The sequence below is a fragment of the Anomaloglossus baeobatrachus genome, chromosome 2, assembly GCF_048569485.1.
Source record: "Anomaloglossus baeobatrachus isolate aAnoBae1 chromosome 2, aAnoBae1.hap1, whole genome shotgun sequence".
Taxonomy (NCBI): domain Eukaryota; kingdom Metazoa; phylum Chordata; class Amphibia; order Anura; family Aromobatidae; genus Anomaloglossus; species Anomaloglossus baeobatrachus.
This window is the reverse complement of record NC_134354.1, coordinates 794609728-794626634: the sequence shown is the minus strand read 5'-3', so window position 1 is coordinate 794626634 and position 16907 is coordinate 794609728. Positions and strand designations below refer to the sequence as shown.

The 16907-nt window shown below is 47.3% G+C and overlaps 1 protein-coding gene across 3 annotated transcripts in view; it reads left to right on the top strand.

Annotated features, from left to right (window-relative positions):
- Window positions 1-16907, top strand: part of RHOG (ras homolog family member G) — a 137588-nt gene that overhangs the window by 107891 nt on the left and 12790 nt on the right. Inside the window, exon 1 of one of the 3 annotated variants that reach the window (XM_075337701.1) lies at window positions 11042-11143. The exons of the other annotated variants lie outside the window; for them this stretch is intronic. The gene's annotated coding sequence lies outside the window, so the exon portion shown is untranslated. Of the gene's footprint in view, window positions 1-11041; window positions 11144-16907 lie in introns of those variants that run through there. 3 annotated transcript variants of the gene reach the window in all.

Here is a 16907-nt window from a genome sequence, read left to right as displayed (position 1 = left end):
GGACATCACATAAGCTGTTCTCTGATTGTTTTTTATGTGCAGAAAGTTGCGGCCCAATAATTGTCATCCTTCGATCACCAAACGGGGCCGTCTGTGCAGACCACCCTGTATGTTCAGTGACATCAGACGTGATGACATCACACTGCGGCCGTGTCCCCCTGTGACGTCTGCACTCCCTGCGGCCGTGTTCATGGTAGATTTGGGGCAGACTCTGCCATCGGTGTGCACAGGATGGAGTCTTTACCCCGGGCCCTGTCTTTGTAGCACATCCGTGTATACACCCTGTGGTGTTTGCAGGAAGTCGGCGCCATAACACGGAGCCCGGGCGGCTTTTGTTTTCTCTTTTCCTCTTTGACATGAAGAAACCACAGAAGCAGCAGCTGCGCTCACAGTGAGGACAGAGAACGCCAACAACATCCCCGTCAGCTCTGTTACACCTTACCACCGCCATCACCATGCTCCTGCGTGGCCCTCACTGTATGTGGCCCTCAGATACTAAATAATGGCCCCCAACATTATAATATAGGAATGCTGAAAAAGACCACCATCATCATCTCCACCACCACCATCTCCACTACCATCATGTCCACCACCACCACCATCTCCACTACCATCATGTCCACCACCATCTCCACCACCATCATCTCCACCACCACCATCATCATCTCCACCACCACCATCATCATCATCTCCACCACCACCATCATCCCCACCACCACCATCATCATCACCACCACCACCATCATGTCCACCACCATCATCTCCACCACCATCATCATCATCTCCACCACCATCATCTCCACTACCACCACCATCATCATCATCTCCACTACCACCACCATCATCTCCACCACCATCATCACCACCACCACCATCATCTCCACCACCACCACCACCATCATCATCATCATCTCCACCACCACAATCATCTCCACCACCACCACCATCATCATCATCTCCACTGTTGCGGGGGGACCGGCAGATTAGGATGTAGGACTGAGGACTCAGAGATAACCCAGGAGACCTGGGAACCGGTCATGTCTGTAGAGACACGTCAGACCGGACGACAACCCAGTTAGCGTTTCGGTGGAATTGGCGCAACCCCGACCACGTGTGCAGAGAACACGTCAGGCCGGATGGTGATCAGGTAGCGTAACGTCAGGCCATGGGATCACACCAGTAGCGTTGACTGGGAAGCCAAGGAGGATAATAGGTTCACACACCCAATCCTGGAACACCCTGGTAAGTCTACAGGGGTCCTGGGGTATGCTGTCCGTGCGCGTAGGAGGCACAACCGGACAGGTGACGCAGCAGGTATGCTGTCCGTGTGCGTAGGAGGCACAACTGGACAGGTGACGCAGCAGCCGCAGCCCAGTTAACGCCACTGGACTGCTATAGCACAACAGTACCGGTAGCAAGGAAGCACGGCGCCTGACCCTCATGTGCTGAGCCACGAATCTTGGCGTGACAGGCACCGGTCGCCTAGCCCTACCTACTGCTTCCAACAAAGCTTATGCCACCATGAACGCTAAGTGAATATGAGTGAAGACTGCGCACCTCCATGTTGTCTCCAGCCCCTTTTATAACCTAGGTCCGCCCCAAACCCAGGGTGGAACCACTAAGGTCCAATAGCAGAGTGCCATATCATCAGTGACATCACCAGCGGCCTATCCGGTACCGCCACGTCAATGATGACCTCATGGCAGCCACGCCCCAAACACTTCACCAGTCATCGTCTGACGACCAATGGTGAGGTGCCAGATCATAGGGGCGGGCCTCTGCGAGCCAATCCAGAGTGGCCACGTCAAGAGGACACCTGACACCCACTGCCCTATCAGGGCCTGCCACCTCACGGACATGCTCAGTGAGGTCCTTACCGGACCTAGCCTCTGATGCACTAAGTACCTGAGCATGCTCAGTAGCCTGAGCAACAGACTCAGAAATCCAACTATCTGCCTGAGCATGCTCAGTAGGCACAACACAGGACTTAGACACAGCATGAAGTCCAAGTACCTGTGCAAAGAGGCTGTTAGGATTAATTGTGGGAGCATGCTCAGTAGCCTGAACTGAGGACTAAAGCCTGCTTTACACGTTGCAATTTCGCATACGATATCGTACGCGATTTGCAACGCCCCCATCGTATGTGCAGCACGTTCAATTTGTTGAACATGCCGCACAAACGATTAACCCCCGTCACACGTACTTACCTTCCATACGATCTCAATGTGGGCGGCGAACGTCCACTTCCCGGAGTGGGAGGGACGTTTGGCGTCACATCGACGTCACGTGGCAGCCGGCCAATAGAAGCGGAGGGAAGGAGCTGAGCGGGACGTAAACTTCCCGCCCACCTCCTTCCTTCCGCATTGTGGGCCAGGAGCCGCAGGAGGCAGGTGAGATCTGTTCATCGTTCCCGGGATTTCACACACTGCGATGTGTGCTACCCCGGGTACGATGAACAATCTGACGTTCAATCTGTCAGGAAAGAACGACGTGCATGCGATGAACGGTTTTTCGTTCAATCGCAATTGCACGTCGCTGTCACACGCTACAACATACCTTACGATGCCGGATGTGCGTCACGACGTGACCCCGCCGACACATCGTAAGATATCTTGTAGCGTGTAAAGCGGGCTTTAGTCTCAGAAATGACACAATCAGGCTGAGCATACTCACTAGGCAAAACACCGGGCTTAGACTCTGGCTGGGGTAAATCGGCGCGTGTATGCGAACTAGCCGCCTCTCCACACTTAGATGTGGTGGAAGGAGCAGCCAACTGGATGACCCGAGGCACGGCCAAGAACGGCAGCCGGCGCCTGGGTGCAACAGGAACCGCAGCAGGCTGCTTGCGGCTATGGTGGCACCGGTTCGTAACATCCACCACCACCATCATCTCCACCATCACCATCATCATCTCCACCACCACCATCATCATCTCCACCACCATCACCATCATCTCCACCACTACCATCATCATCTCCACCACCACCATCATCATCTCCACCACCACCACCATCACCACCATCATCATCTCCACCACCACCACCATCATCTCCACCACCACCACCATCATCTCCACCACCACCATCATCATCTCCACCACCATCACCATCATCTCCACCACCACCATCATCATCTCCACCACCACCACCATCATTTCCACCACTGCCATCATCATCTGTACTATCACCACAGCTTAGTAATAATGAATAATGACAAATCTCCTACTTCCCTCACTATCATTAGTGCCCCCCACAATGTGATAGGCCTCCTCCTGATCTGCACCGATCACCTCTACTGCTCTTGTGATTATCAGAATAATCACTTTCCTCCATGATCCCCACCCATGGTCCTGCCATCTGCATCTGCTGGGTGGGCTGGTGGAGTCCCTGGATCCCACCACAAATGGTGCTGTAATGTGTGTAGGGTCTTGTGGGGTCTCGTCTGTATCCTTTAGACTTTTAGGGCTTGTCTTAGAAGCCGCAGTTTTATCATGTTCACCTAGTGACCTCTCCTGATATTTCCCTCCATCACTTGCCATGTGCCTCATATCTCTGCTCTGGGCCAGTACTTTGTGGCCCATAGTGAGTGTAATGGTGGAAGCGGCTCTGGATATTCTCAGAACCTGCAACTGGAACATGTTTACTAGTCAATGTACCACATTGTGGTACCAAAAACAAGGAACAAAAGGAATAAAGAAAAAGGATAAACATAACTGACTGCTTCATACACTTACAGCTGCCAGATGACTTCTGAGCACTCGTGACACCCATCACCTATGGCCAGGTTCCCTGCCCTTGCTGAAGAAAAGCCTCCCAGCAGAATGCAGCCTCCACCATGTGTGACAGTGAGGACGGTGTTTTCAGGGTGATGTGTAGGGTCAGTTTTCAGCCACACACAGCATTTTGCATTTGGCCCAAAAAGTTCTCCTTTAATCTCATCTGACCAGAGCCCCTTCCTCCACTGCTCGCTGTGCCCCTTACATGTCTGTCTTCTTGCCTATGTTACATAAAAGGCAGACTTGTGGAGTCTACGACTAATAGTCGTCCTATTCCTCCCTGGGCTGTGATCTCTGCGGCTCCTCCAGTGACCATGGGCCTCTTGGCTGCTTCTCCTTCTTGGGATGTCATTCTCAGTGGACGGCCATGTCTTGTAGGTTTGCAGCTATGTAATACACCTTTAATTTTTGGATGATGGATTGAACAGGGCTCTGTGAGATGTTCACAGCTTTTTTTCATAACCTAACCCTGCTTTACTCCTCTTTATCCCTGACCTCTCCGGTGGGTTCCTTGGTTTCCATGATGTTTGATCTCTGATATTCTCACACAAACCTCTGAGGCCTCCAGAGAACAGCTGTAGTTATACTGAGAAGAAATCACCCAGGAGGAGGCAATGTACCGATTATGTGACTTATGGGAGCGACTGGTCTCTCACAATATCATTCAGGGGGCTGAATACAAATGCATCTCACAATCTTAAGATTTATGTTTTTAAGATTTTTGGAAAACGAGGTATCATTTCCTTTACACTTCACAAGTCCTTGTGCTCAGTGCTGGTATCACATAAAATCCCAATAAAATTCATTGAAGTTTGTGGCTGGAACATGAAAAAATGTGGAAACGTTCAAGGGGTGTGAATACTTTGGCAAGGCACTATATACAGATGATAGGGAAATGAACACATATCCCATATAATCAGATGGATTATGGATTTAGATTCTTCCACTTCACTTTCCCTGCGCACACTGAGTGAGACGGTGCTGGCCTTTGGTGCTGAATTTACACACAATTTATATATTTATTGTAAGAGAGAATACACAGAATACAGTATACGCCTGTCTATATGGGATCATTTCCCTGTAATCTGCGTATATTCCATGTCTGAGATGCCCGGTAGACCTCTGTATATTTCTGAACCTTGGGTTCTTCTGTTCATTCGTTTTCTGAGATGCCGGGTAGACCTCTGTATATTTCTGGACCTTGGGTTCTTCTGTTCATTCTTTTTCTGAGATGCCTGGTAGACCTCTGTATATTTCTGGACCTTGGGTTCATCTGTTCATTCTTTTTATGAGATGCCCGGTAGACCTCTGTATATTTCTGGACCTTGGGTTCTTCTGTTCATTCTTTTTCTGAGATGCCCAGTAGACCTCTGTATATTTCTGGACCTTGGGTTCTTCTGTTCATTCTTTTTATGAGATGCCCGGTAGACCTCTGTATATGTCTAGACCTTGGGTTCTTCTGTTCATTCTTTTTCTGAGATGCCCGGTAGACCTCTGTATATTTCTGAACCTTGGGTTCTTCTGTTCATTCTTTTTCTGAGATGCCCGGTAGACCTCTGTATATTTCTGGACCTTGGGTTCTTCTGTTCATTCTTTTTATGAGATGCCCGGTAGACCTCTGTATATTTCTGGACCTTGGGTTCTTCTGTTCATTCTTTTTCTGAGATGCCCCCTAGACCTCTGTATATTTGTGGACCTTGGGTTCTTCTGTTCATTCTTTTTGTGAGATGCCCGGTAGACCTCTGTATATTTCTGAACCTTAAGTCTTCTGTTCATTCTTTTTCTGAGATGCCCGGTAGACCTCTGTATATTTGTGGACCTTTGGTTCTTCTGTTCATTCTTTTTCTGAGACGCCCGGTAGACCTCTGTATATTTCTGAACCTTAGGTTCTTCTGTTCATTCTTTTTATGAGATGCCCGGTAGACCTCTGTATATTTGTGGACTTTGGGTTCTTCTGTTCATTCTTTTTCTGAGATGCCCGGTAGACCTCTGTATATTTGTGGACCTTGGGTTCTTCTGTTCATTCTTTTTCTGAGATGCGCGGTCGACCTCTGTATATTTCTGAATCTTGGGTTCTTCTGTTCATTCTTTTTCTGAGATGCCCACTGGACCTCTGTATATTTCTGGATCTTTTGTTCTTCTGTTCATTCTTTTTCTGAGATGCCTGGTAGACCTCTGTATATTTCTGAATCTTGGGTTCTTCTGTTCATTCTTTTTCTGAGATGCCGGGTAGACCTCTGTAAATTTCTGAACCTTGGATTCTTCTGTTCATTCTTTTTCTGAGATGCCCACTAGACCTTTGTATATTTCTGGACCTTGGGTTCTTCTGTTCATTCTTTTTCTGAGATGCCTGGTAGACCTCTGTATATTTCTGGACCTTGGGTTCTTCTGTTCATTCTTTTTCTGAGATGCCCGGTAGACCACTGTATATTTCTGGACCTTGCGTTCTTATGTTCATTCTTTTTTACTTTCTTCCCTCTTTTTCATCCATCCTCCTTGTCCTTCCCGCCTCTGCTCAGTATTCTCCTATAGTCTCACATCAGGAGAACATTTCAGGGAGATGGTCTGACTCTGAGCGAGTTATGAAGATTGGACTCATCGGAGATGGGACCATCTCAATAATTTGTGATCGGTTGGTAATAAGGTTGGACGTGTAATATAGACCAACATTGATTGGGTCACTGACGAAGATCTCAAGTTCATCAACATGGATCAACGTAGAATCAAAGGAGCAGAGGCGTTCCCCGTCATCACAGATCTGAGTCAGTCCGAGCTGCTGATCACCCGTGTTCATTCGGTGGCCCTACTGCTCCTCTACCCCTATAACTCTCCATCTCCTCCTTGGCCTCTGTATTGGTCAGGACATGGTGACCAGATTCTGGTTCTGTTTCCACCTCGGTTTCTCTATTTGCTTTCTTTTTGGCGGGTCTTTGGTCAGGAGGAATCCCCTCACCCTCAGAGTTTCTGGTGGATTTATCTTTCTCTTACTCTGTATCCTCACTGGTGGACACTGGGGCAGGTGAAGCCCCCTCTGAATGCTGCACTGCCAGCTCTACAACCTCCAGGATGTAGATGGGCAGGACGCCCTTCTGGCTACACAGACAGAGCTCTCTGATGACAACACTTCGGTCAGGCAGTGCGTCCTTGGCACCTCGGTGTCTGAACCATTCGACATTCTCCTGTTAAAGGCCTGGCCGGTATAACTACTGCCTGATGTGAAAGGGGACTCACGACTCCATGTGTTCCCAGAAGGAGCACCACTCTCCTGCCGCTGACCGTTGGCACTATGGGGGGGCCACCACTGCTCCAGTAACAATCAGGGGAAGTCCTGTACAACAAATTGTACTGCACCCGCCTCACCATCATCCTCTAAAGTAATTTTTGTACAGTCATCAGCCGGGTACACCGCCACAGCAGAGCCCATATTGTCCTCACAGCAGAGTCCATATTGTGACGCAAATGTATATTCTTGTACATAGGAGCAGTATTATAGTAGTCATATTCTTGTACATAGGAGCAGTATTATAGTAGTCATATTCTTGTACATAGGAGCAGTATTATAGTAGTTATATTCTTATACATAGGGGGCAGTATTATAGTAGTTATATTCTTGTTCATAGGGGCAGTATTATAGCGGTTGTATTCTTGCATTGTATGGACAGGAAGCATCTGGTCTTGTGCGATGTTTGGAGACCCCTTTCCCTGTAGAATAAGTTCTCGGATTCCGGTGATACTGTTAGTCTGGGGTAACCTCCATTCATGCGCTGGTTCTATATTTGTCTGTTTCGGGAATTTCATTGTCTGTATACAGAGGCTGAGGAGGTAGACAGACACAGAACAGAAGGGAAAGTCACATTCCTGTCTTTCCGGAGACCCTGCTGCAGTCTGTATTCTGCGCTGCTAGGTCTCCAGTCTTAGAATCTGTAGGAATTAGGTCATCGTACAGGACTTGGGCTGATCGACAACTGCTCTCCCCGCTGTGTCCAGCTGTTATGTAACGCCATCATTTCCACTGTAGGCTCCAACTGATGTCATGTAATACACGGTCACGTCAAGTCCTCAACGGTGAGAACGCTGCGGTTTAAAGGGATAATCTCTTCTTGACTAACTTGATCGCTTGCGTCCACAGAGGTTTCCTCCTTCAATAGTCTGTTTCCTATAGATTGTTTCTGTTCTCCTTTTTATGTTCCTTCTCTGCCGATAAGAGGACGTTTGTCACATATTCTCCATGTGTACAAAGCCCTGGACAGTAGAGGATGGAGAAGCATTGGCGGTAGTTGTGTTGGGGTAAAGACCCTAGTAACGAGTCAAGAATACTTTGTGATTAAGATGGCAGAGTAAAGAGTTCAGCATAGCTGGGTTTTTAGATGGCAAGCTTGAGAAGTTGGGTTCAGTTTAGTAAGAGATGACCTAGTCAAAGGGTATGGATTTGTAGAAGATGACATATTAGATGGGTTGGGTATGGCTTTGTAGGAGATGACACAGTAGACGGGTTGGATATTGTTGGGTGGGAGATGACATAGTAGACGTGTTGTGTATATCTTTCTAGGAGATGACATAGAAGACGGGTTGGGTATGGATTTGTAGGAGATTACATAGTCAAAAGGGTTGGGTATGGCTTTATAGCAGATTACATAGTAGATGGGTTGGGTATGGCTTTGTAGGAGATTACATAGTAGATGGGTTGGGTATGGCTTTGTAGGAGATGACATAGTAGACATATTGGGTATGGCTTTGTAAGAGATGACATAGTAGACATGTTGGGTATGGCTTTATAATAGATGGCATAGTAGACGTGTTGGGTATGGCTTTGTAGGAGATGGCATAGACGACGGGTTGGGTATGGCTTTATAGCAGATTACATAGTAGATGGGTTGGGTATGGCTTTGTAGGAGATTACATAGTAGATGGGTTGGGTATGGCTTTGTAGGAGACGACATAGTAGACGTATTGGGTATGGCTTTGTAAGAGATGACATAGTAGACATGTTGGGTATGGCTTTATAATAGATGGCATAGTAGACGTGTTGGGTATGGCTTTGTAGGAGATGACACAGTAGACGTGTTGGGTATGACTTTGTAGGAGATGACACAGTAGACGTGTTGGGTATGGCTTTGTAGGAGATGACACAGTAGACATATTGGGTATGGCTTTGTAAGAGATGACATAGTAGACATGTTGGCTATGGCTTTATAATAGATGGCATAGTAGACGGGTTGGGTGTGGCTTTGTGGGAGATGGCATAGTAGACGTGTTGGGTATGGCTTTGTAGGAGATGGCATAGACGACGGGTTGGGTGTGGCTTTGTAGGAGATGGCATAGTAGACGTGTTGGGTATGGCTGTGCAGGAGATGGCATAGAAGACGGGTTGGGTATGGCTTTGTAGGATATGACACGGTAGACGGGTTGGGTATGGCTTTGTAGGAGATGACACAGTAGACGGTTTGGGTATGGCTTTGTAGGAGATGACACAGTAGACGGGTTGGGTATGGCTTTGTAGGAGATGACATAGTAGACTGGTTTGGTATGGCTTTGTAGGAGATGACACAGTAGACTGGTTGGGTATGGCTTTGTAGGAGATGACATAGTAGGCGTGTTGGGTATGGCTTTGTAGGAGATGGCATAGTAGGCGTGTTGGGTATGGCTTTGTAGGAGATTACATAGTAGATGGGTTGGGTATGGCTTTGTAGGAGATGACACAGTAGGTGTGTTGGGTATGGCATTGTAGGAGATGGCATAGTAGACTAGTTGGGTATGGCTTTGTAGGAGATGACATAGTAGACTGGTTGGGTATGGCTTTGTAGGAGATGGCATAGTAGACTGGTTGGGTATGGCTTTGTAGGAGATGACATAGTAGGCGTGTAGGGTATGGCTTTGTAGGAGATGGCATAGTAGGCGTGTTGGGTATGACTTTGTAGGAGATTACATAGTAGATGGGTTGGGTATGGCTTTGTAGGAGATGACACAGTAGGTGTGTTGGGTATGGCATTGTAGGAGATGGCATAGTAGACTGGTTGGGTATGGCTTTGTAGGAGATGACATAGTAGACTGGTTGGGTATGGCTTTGTAGGAGATGACATAGTAGACTGGTTGGGTATGGCTTTGTAGGAGATGACATAGTAGACTGGTTGGATATGGCTTTGTAGGAGATGACATAGTAGGTGTGCTGGGTATGGCTTTGTAGGAGATGGCATAGAAGACAGGTTGGGTATGGCTTTGTAAGAGATGGCATAGTAGACGTGTTGGGTATAGCTGTGTAGGAGATGGCATAGAAGACGGGTTGGGTATGGCTTTGTAGGAGATGGCATAGTAGACGGGTTGGGTATGGCTTTGTAGGAGATGACACAGTAGATGGATTGGGTATGGCTTTGTAGGAGATGACATAGTAGATGGGTTGGGTATGGCTTTGTAGGAGATGACACAGTTGGCGGGTTGAGTATGGTTGGGTTGGAAATGGAACAGGAGTTGAGTATTGTTGGATACAAGATGACATAATAGATGGTTTGGATACTGTTGGGTTAGAAATTGCATAGTAGATGGGTGAAGATTGGGTTGACGATGGAATGGCCTAGTACATGGCTATGGATTGGTTTGGCAATGAAGGCAGAGGGGTTGTCTATAGTTGGAATTGGAGATGACATGTCAGTGAAGTTGAATACAGTTGGGTTTGGTGTAATGTGATTGAAGAGTTCTAAACATTGGGCTGGAGATGACATAAGGGCTGGTGATGGAAGGGATGGACGTGTTGGGTGGAGCTGGAGCTGGAGATGGCAGGGTAACGATTGGGGAATGTTTTGGTGGAGATGGTAGTTTTAAAGGGTTGAGAATAGTTTACGTTGAAAATGGAGGGTGAAGGGGTTGGGTTTAATTGGAGAAGGAAGGGTAGACGTCTGGGTCCAGTTGGGTTGCAGATGGCAAAGTGGAATGTCATGGATTTGGTTGGAGATAAAATGGCCGAGTAGACAAGAATGAAAGGTTGGGCATAATTTAGGTGGGGACAGCAGAAAGCAGGGGTCTGGTGTTGTTGGGGCAGGAATATGGATGGAGTGTAGCGAATAAACTGGAGCTAGAAGGAGAAGGAATGGGTTTGGGCTCAGGTTAGGTGGTAAGTGGGTTTGATATGTTTCTCTCTGTAATCGCAATGCTTCCGCCTCACTGTGGTGGTGAAGGGGTTATTGCACGGTGGCGGTGATGATGAGGAAGTTGTAGCAATGGGCGGTGAGGCGCTTGTCACACGAAACTGTGGTAATAACTCATCTCTGGAGCTTCTCTGTTGGGCGTCTCCTGAGGCCGGAGATCTAAGCATCATGACACCCGGACCGCAACAGGCAGCCGATCACATTGTCCAAATGCTATCAATAGACCTGGGTGAGTGAGCTTACAATCTAACACCCCAGAGACCAGAGACACATAGGACGACCCCCTAACCCCACAGGAGTACGACAGGGTCTTACACCAGTTATGGCAGATTGCTGGGATCACACTTGTTTCACTGCATATGTTTGGGAATTTGTGTATATGTATCATGTATTGTACAGATCCTGAGTTACCCCCTATATTATACTCCAGAGCTGCACTCACTATTCTGCTGGTGCAGTCACTGTGTACATACATTACTGATCCTGAGTTACCTCCTGTATTATACTCCAGAGCTGCACTCACTATTCTGCTGGTGCAGTCACTGTGTACATTACATAACTGATCCTGAATTACCTCCTGTATTATACTCCAGAGCTGCACTCACTATTCTGCTGGTGCAGTCCCTGTGTACATACATTACATTACTGATCCTAAGTTACCTCCTGTATTATACTCCAGAGCTGCACTCACTATTCTGCTGGTGCAGTCACTGTGTACATACATTACTGATCCTGAGTTACCTCCTGTATTATACTCCAGAGCTGCACTCACTGTTCTGCTGGTGCAGTCACTGTACTACATTGTATGTGGAATTATCAATATATATACAGTGGAACCTCAGTTTACAAGTAACTTGGTGTGCGAGTATTTCGCTATACGAGCAAAGCTTGCTGTATATTTGTAACTCCGTTTACGAGAAATCTTTGCTGTCCGAGCAAATCCTCACCGCACACACTTCCGGTTCCGTACTTTCACCGCGCTTCGACCCGTTCTTGCAGTCCGCACACACACGCACAAACACGCACGCACACACATATTATGCTCACCTTACCTTCCATTCCCTCGCCGGCCTCGCCGGGTAACCATCGCGACGATGGAGGAACTTCCGCTGTCAGCGCTTCTCAAAGGCTGGCCAATCAGAGGCAAGCAGCTCCTGACATTGACGCTAACAGTGGAAGCTCCTGCATCATCGCAATGGTAACCGGATACACATACCTGCGGACTACAAGAACCAGGAGGCTGGCGAGAGCACGGAGGGTACGGTGAGCATAATATGTGTGTGTGTTTGTGCGTGTTTGTGTATGTTTGTGTGTTTGTGCGTGTTTGTTTCTGCGTGTGTGTATGTTTGTGTGTTTGTGCGTGTTTGTTTCTGCGTGTGTGTGTATGTGTGTGTGTTTGTGCGTGTGTGTATGTGTTTGTGTGTGTGTTTGTGCGTGTGTGTATGTGTTTGTGTGTGTGTGTTTGTGCGTGTGTGTATGTGTTTGTGTGTGTGTGTTTGTGCGTGTGTGTTTGTGTGTGTTTGTGTGTATGTGTTTGTGTGTGTGTGTTTGTTCGTGTGTGTGTGTTTGTGTGTGTGTGTTTGTGCGTGTGTGTATGTGTTTGTGTGTGTGTGTTTGTGCGTGTGTGTATGTGTTTGTGTGTGTGTGTTTGTGCGTGTGTGTGTGTGTTTGTGCGTGTGTGTATGTGTTTGTGTGTTTGTGCGTGTGTGTATGTGTTTGTGTGTGTGTGTTTGTGCGTGTGTGTATGTGTTTGTGTGTGTGTGTTTGTGCGTGTGTGTATGTGTTTGTGTGTGTGTGTTTGTGCGTGTGTGTATGTGTTTGTGTGTGTGTGTTTGTGCGTGTGTGTATGTGTTTGTGTGTGTGTGTTTGTGCGTGTGTGTATGTGTTTGTGTGTGTGTGTTTGTGCGTGTGTGTATGTGTTTGTGTGTGTGTGTTTGTGCGTGTGTGTATGTGTTTGTGTATTTGTGTGTGTGTTTGTGCGTGTTTGTGCGTGTGTGGAGTGGCACAATAGGGGACATTGCACAAGTTGTGGAACGAATCGTCTGAGCTTCCCTTATTTCCTATGGGAAATCTTCCTTTGCTAGACGAGTAACTTGCTTTATGAGCGCACTCCCAGAACGGATTGTTCCCGTAAACCAAGGTTCCACTGTATTACTATATCGCACTGTGGAGAAGGGCGGCGTCCCACGGAGATTGCTACACACTTCGCAGACTGTCTTGGCGGCAGATTCTGTTCAGATACTGATTCTGACACTCTGCCTGATAACTTCTCTAGTGTCTGTGATGAACCCAGGCAGACTCGGGCATCGATCTGCAGACTGGTAATTCATAGGCAGACTAGTAGGAGTTAATCTCTGCTAATCTGCTTGTTAGTTTCCTTTGATCACATGTTATGTGGGAGCCAATCACATCTGCTCCTGTTATGATCCGGTAACCGTGGAAGATTACAAAAAACTCCCATTGGTGAAAAAACACCAAGAAACAGGAGTAGTTGTAACCTGAGCTGACCGCAATCCCCTAACTATCAGACCACACTAGAAGTAGCTGTAGGGCGTTCCTAAAAACCTAGACGCCATGTCACAGCCTGAGAAACTAGCTACGCCTCACAGAATGAAATTAGGAAATCTACCTTGCCTCAGAACAGTGCGCAAAGGAGTAGACAGCCCCCGACATATAAAGATTATGGTGACATAGAAAAACACAATACTCAGATAGGAAAAATAGATTTAGCAAAGGCGAGGCCCAACGAACTTGATACAAAGAAAAGGAAAGGAAACTGAGTGTGGTCAATACAAAATCCCTATAGAAAAATACCAAACACCTGATAGTAACAAAGGCCTCACCCCCACTATATCAAGTACTCCTGTAAATAATGGGAGAGACAAAATACCAAAAAAAAGAACACAAAAATACAGAAAAAATATACAAAATATAAATCCTTCAGCCAGCTTAACAGTACCTCCTGATATGTGGGATCCTTAGTATCATCAAGAGATTACCGTACGGATGCTAGGGCAGGAGTCAGCCTCCAAGGATAAATGTAGAAAAGTTGAAGTCTCCAGCGGAAAAAACTCCAGGATTTCAATATTTTGTACTTCAAAAATTTCTTCTTGCTGAGCAAGTTTTTTATTTAAATATTAGCATAAAATCGGGTCCACAAATTCAGGCAATAAATAAGGTCCAAATGGAGAGTGGTAGCCTCTCGGACTACGCGTTTTGGCGTATATGCGCCTTCTACATGGTCCTGACCTGACCATGAATTTGTGGACCCGATTTTATGCTAATATTTAAATAGAAAACTTGCTCAGCAAGAAGAAATTTTTTAAGAACAAAATATTGAAATCCTGGAGTTTTTTCCGCTGGAGACTTCATTTTTTCTACAAAAATACAGAAGAGCAAATCATCAAATCAGACAGAGATAAAAATCCCTTTTCCTGCAGGAAAGTCTGCACAGGGAAAACCCCCATGCTAACAACACAAGAGAAACAAAAATTCACCTGCAAGGAAACAGATACAAAGCAAAACAACACCCTAAGGTGTAAACCAGAAAGCAAGGCAAAACTGAAACTTATCTGCAAGTCTTGCTCAGGGATACAGGGAAAGACAAATCTCCAGGCCAGGAACAGAGACAAGGATTATACAATTACAACTGGCATCAGCTGAAAGTGCTCTCCTATATAGACCAGACTTATCTGCAATAGGACTTCCCTAATTCCCAATTAACACCGACACCTGTCTGAGTCAATGGCTCAGATTTAGCTCCACTACCATTCCTGGCCACCAGAAGGAGCTTCAAAACATCACCCACACAGACGACGTTCACAACATGCTCCCCTCCTATATATGCTGGCTAGATGCTGCCACCTCTGCCAGATATAGTTTATCTTAGCTGATCTGGTGAGGTATAGTAGTCCAGACTATTTGGTGTGATACCTGTTGCTCAGTATAATAGTGGATTTAACCCTTGTTGAATTTTTGTTGATACCTTCCTGCTCTTTGTTTTCTCCTGAGTCTCTCATTGTCTATTCCTGTGTGTGTCTGAGTTTTGGTTTCCCCTGTCTGTCTTTATCTGTTTTCCATCACACTCCTGCTCTGTCCCTCTCTGGTGGGAAGGGGGAATCAGAGCAGTACTGGTCAAAAGTATAGCTAGGCATGGGACTCAGGCATTGCCACTATCAGGAGTAACCCTGAGGTTAGTGACAGTCTAGGGTCCCCTAGCGTGAGGGGCCACACTTTATACTCCAGCTTGGACCCGGTCGCTGCACTAGCGAGATGATTGCAGACCTTTTCTCTCCAGGCGGCTGAATTAAAGGGGGTGGTACAGGAACGGGCTCAGATCGCCACACCGGACCAATCTTTCCTGGTCCCTGGATCATCTGAACCCAAACTCCCTCTCCCGGAAAGATTTTAGCGCAGCTGGTTTGCTACTTTTAGAGAGGTGTATAAGTTATACTTCCGTCTACGTCTCCACACCTCTAGTTGTGAAGTACAGTGGGAATTATTGGCTCACTTCTCAGTGGGGACCCACAAGCATGGACCTGAATTCCGGCGCTGGTCCACGGACACTCAGTGGAACGACCCTGTGCTCAAAAGCTAGTTTTTCCAGGGTTTGTCCAAGAGGGTGAAAGAGGCATTGGTGATGTATGAGACCCTGTAACGCCTGCCTGGATCAACAGACTCAGACGGGCTGTAATGGACAGACTAGAGGGAAGCCACTCACCAAGCAGGACCCCCAGAACCCTGAAACCCTTTAACCCCTATACAGGGATTTGGAATTACACAGGGCCCTGGAGATCACTACCTGTGGAAGGCTGCAGTCCGATCAGAGTAGTCGTCAGGCAGGGTCAAACCAGGAATAGCAGAACAGGGACAGAATCAGCAGACAAGGACGTAATCAGAAAAGTAGCAGAGGTCAAATCCAGATCGGGCAGCAAGGTACAAAAACAGTAGGCAGAAGGGTAGTCAGGAAACAAGCAGAAGTCAGCACACAGGAATCACAAAACAGAATAGGGCAGAACAGGAGCCAGGAAATCAGAACTATCGCTGGCAGAGGTCATGTGACAGGAAGGGGAATAAGAAGGGTGTGGTGTCTTCCCATTGGCTGTAGCTGAACGCTTGCAACTTCAGCTGGAAGACACGCGCCACCCACAGTCAGCCAGCGGTACTGCAGATCCCAAGATAACCCAGCCCAGTGGATGATCGGAGCGTGCACCCACCCATCGACTCCTCTCCCATCACCATCCACGGCAGGAACAAGGTGTCGCCTGGCGATCGGAGCAGAAGTCGCTGGAGCAGACTCCGGTGGCGACGTAGCAGACCCTTTCTTCTCTGGAGTGTGCCATGTCTCTGGTACTACGTATTTATCGCCAATTACTGCAGAGGTCCCAGGTAACTAAAATTTTCTGGGAAGGTGTTTCTGTTCCGGCATTACCTGCAGAGGTCTCACCTGAACCCATGCAGCTTGGAGGGGTGTTCCATGTGGGGAAAACCTCCACTCCTCCAAAAAGGGGCAGAGTTTGTTTAGAGACACTTTGTCAGTACCTGCCTCTCCGTGCCCAAGGGAAGACGGCAGTCACAAAAACTCCTAGACTCAGGTGGGTTGGGGGATCCCAACCTGGGTCTACACATTTCCTCCACTATGGTGTGTCAATGTTTAATACCCACAAGGGTTCAGGTTGGGGCCTATTACGGTCTTTCTAGATCGTGGTTCAGGAGCAAACATAATTGATGAACAGTTTCTCGTTCCTCAGGGCTGGAGTTGAAGGAGTTGCAGATTTTTGCCATTGATTCGTCACCTCTTTCTCAGGGGGATTTTGTTGAGTGTGTACAGGGGCTTGAGCTCCATATAGGGGTCCTCCATTTGGACCTCATATCCTGTTATGTACTTATGGACCTTCTAAATTGTATTAGATTTTCCCTGATTTACATTACGCAACCCCACTGTTGCCTGGGAAACCCAGGACATAATTAAATGGAGCACATATTGTAAGGAA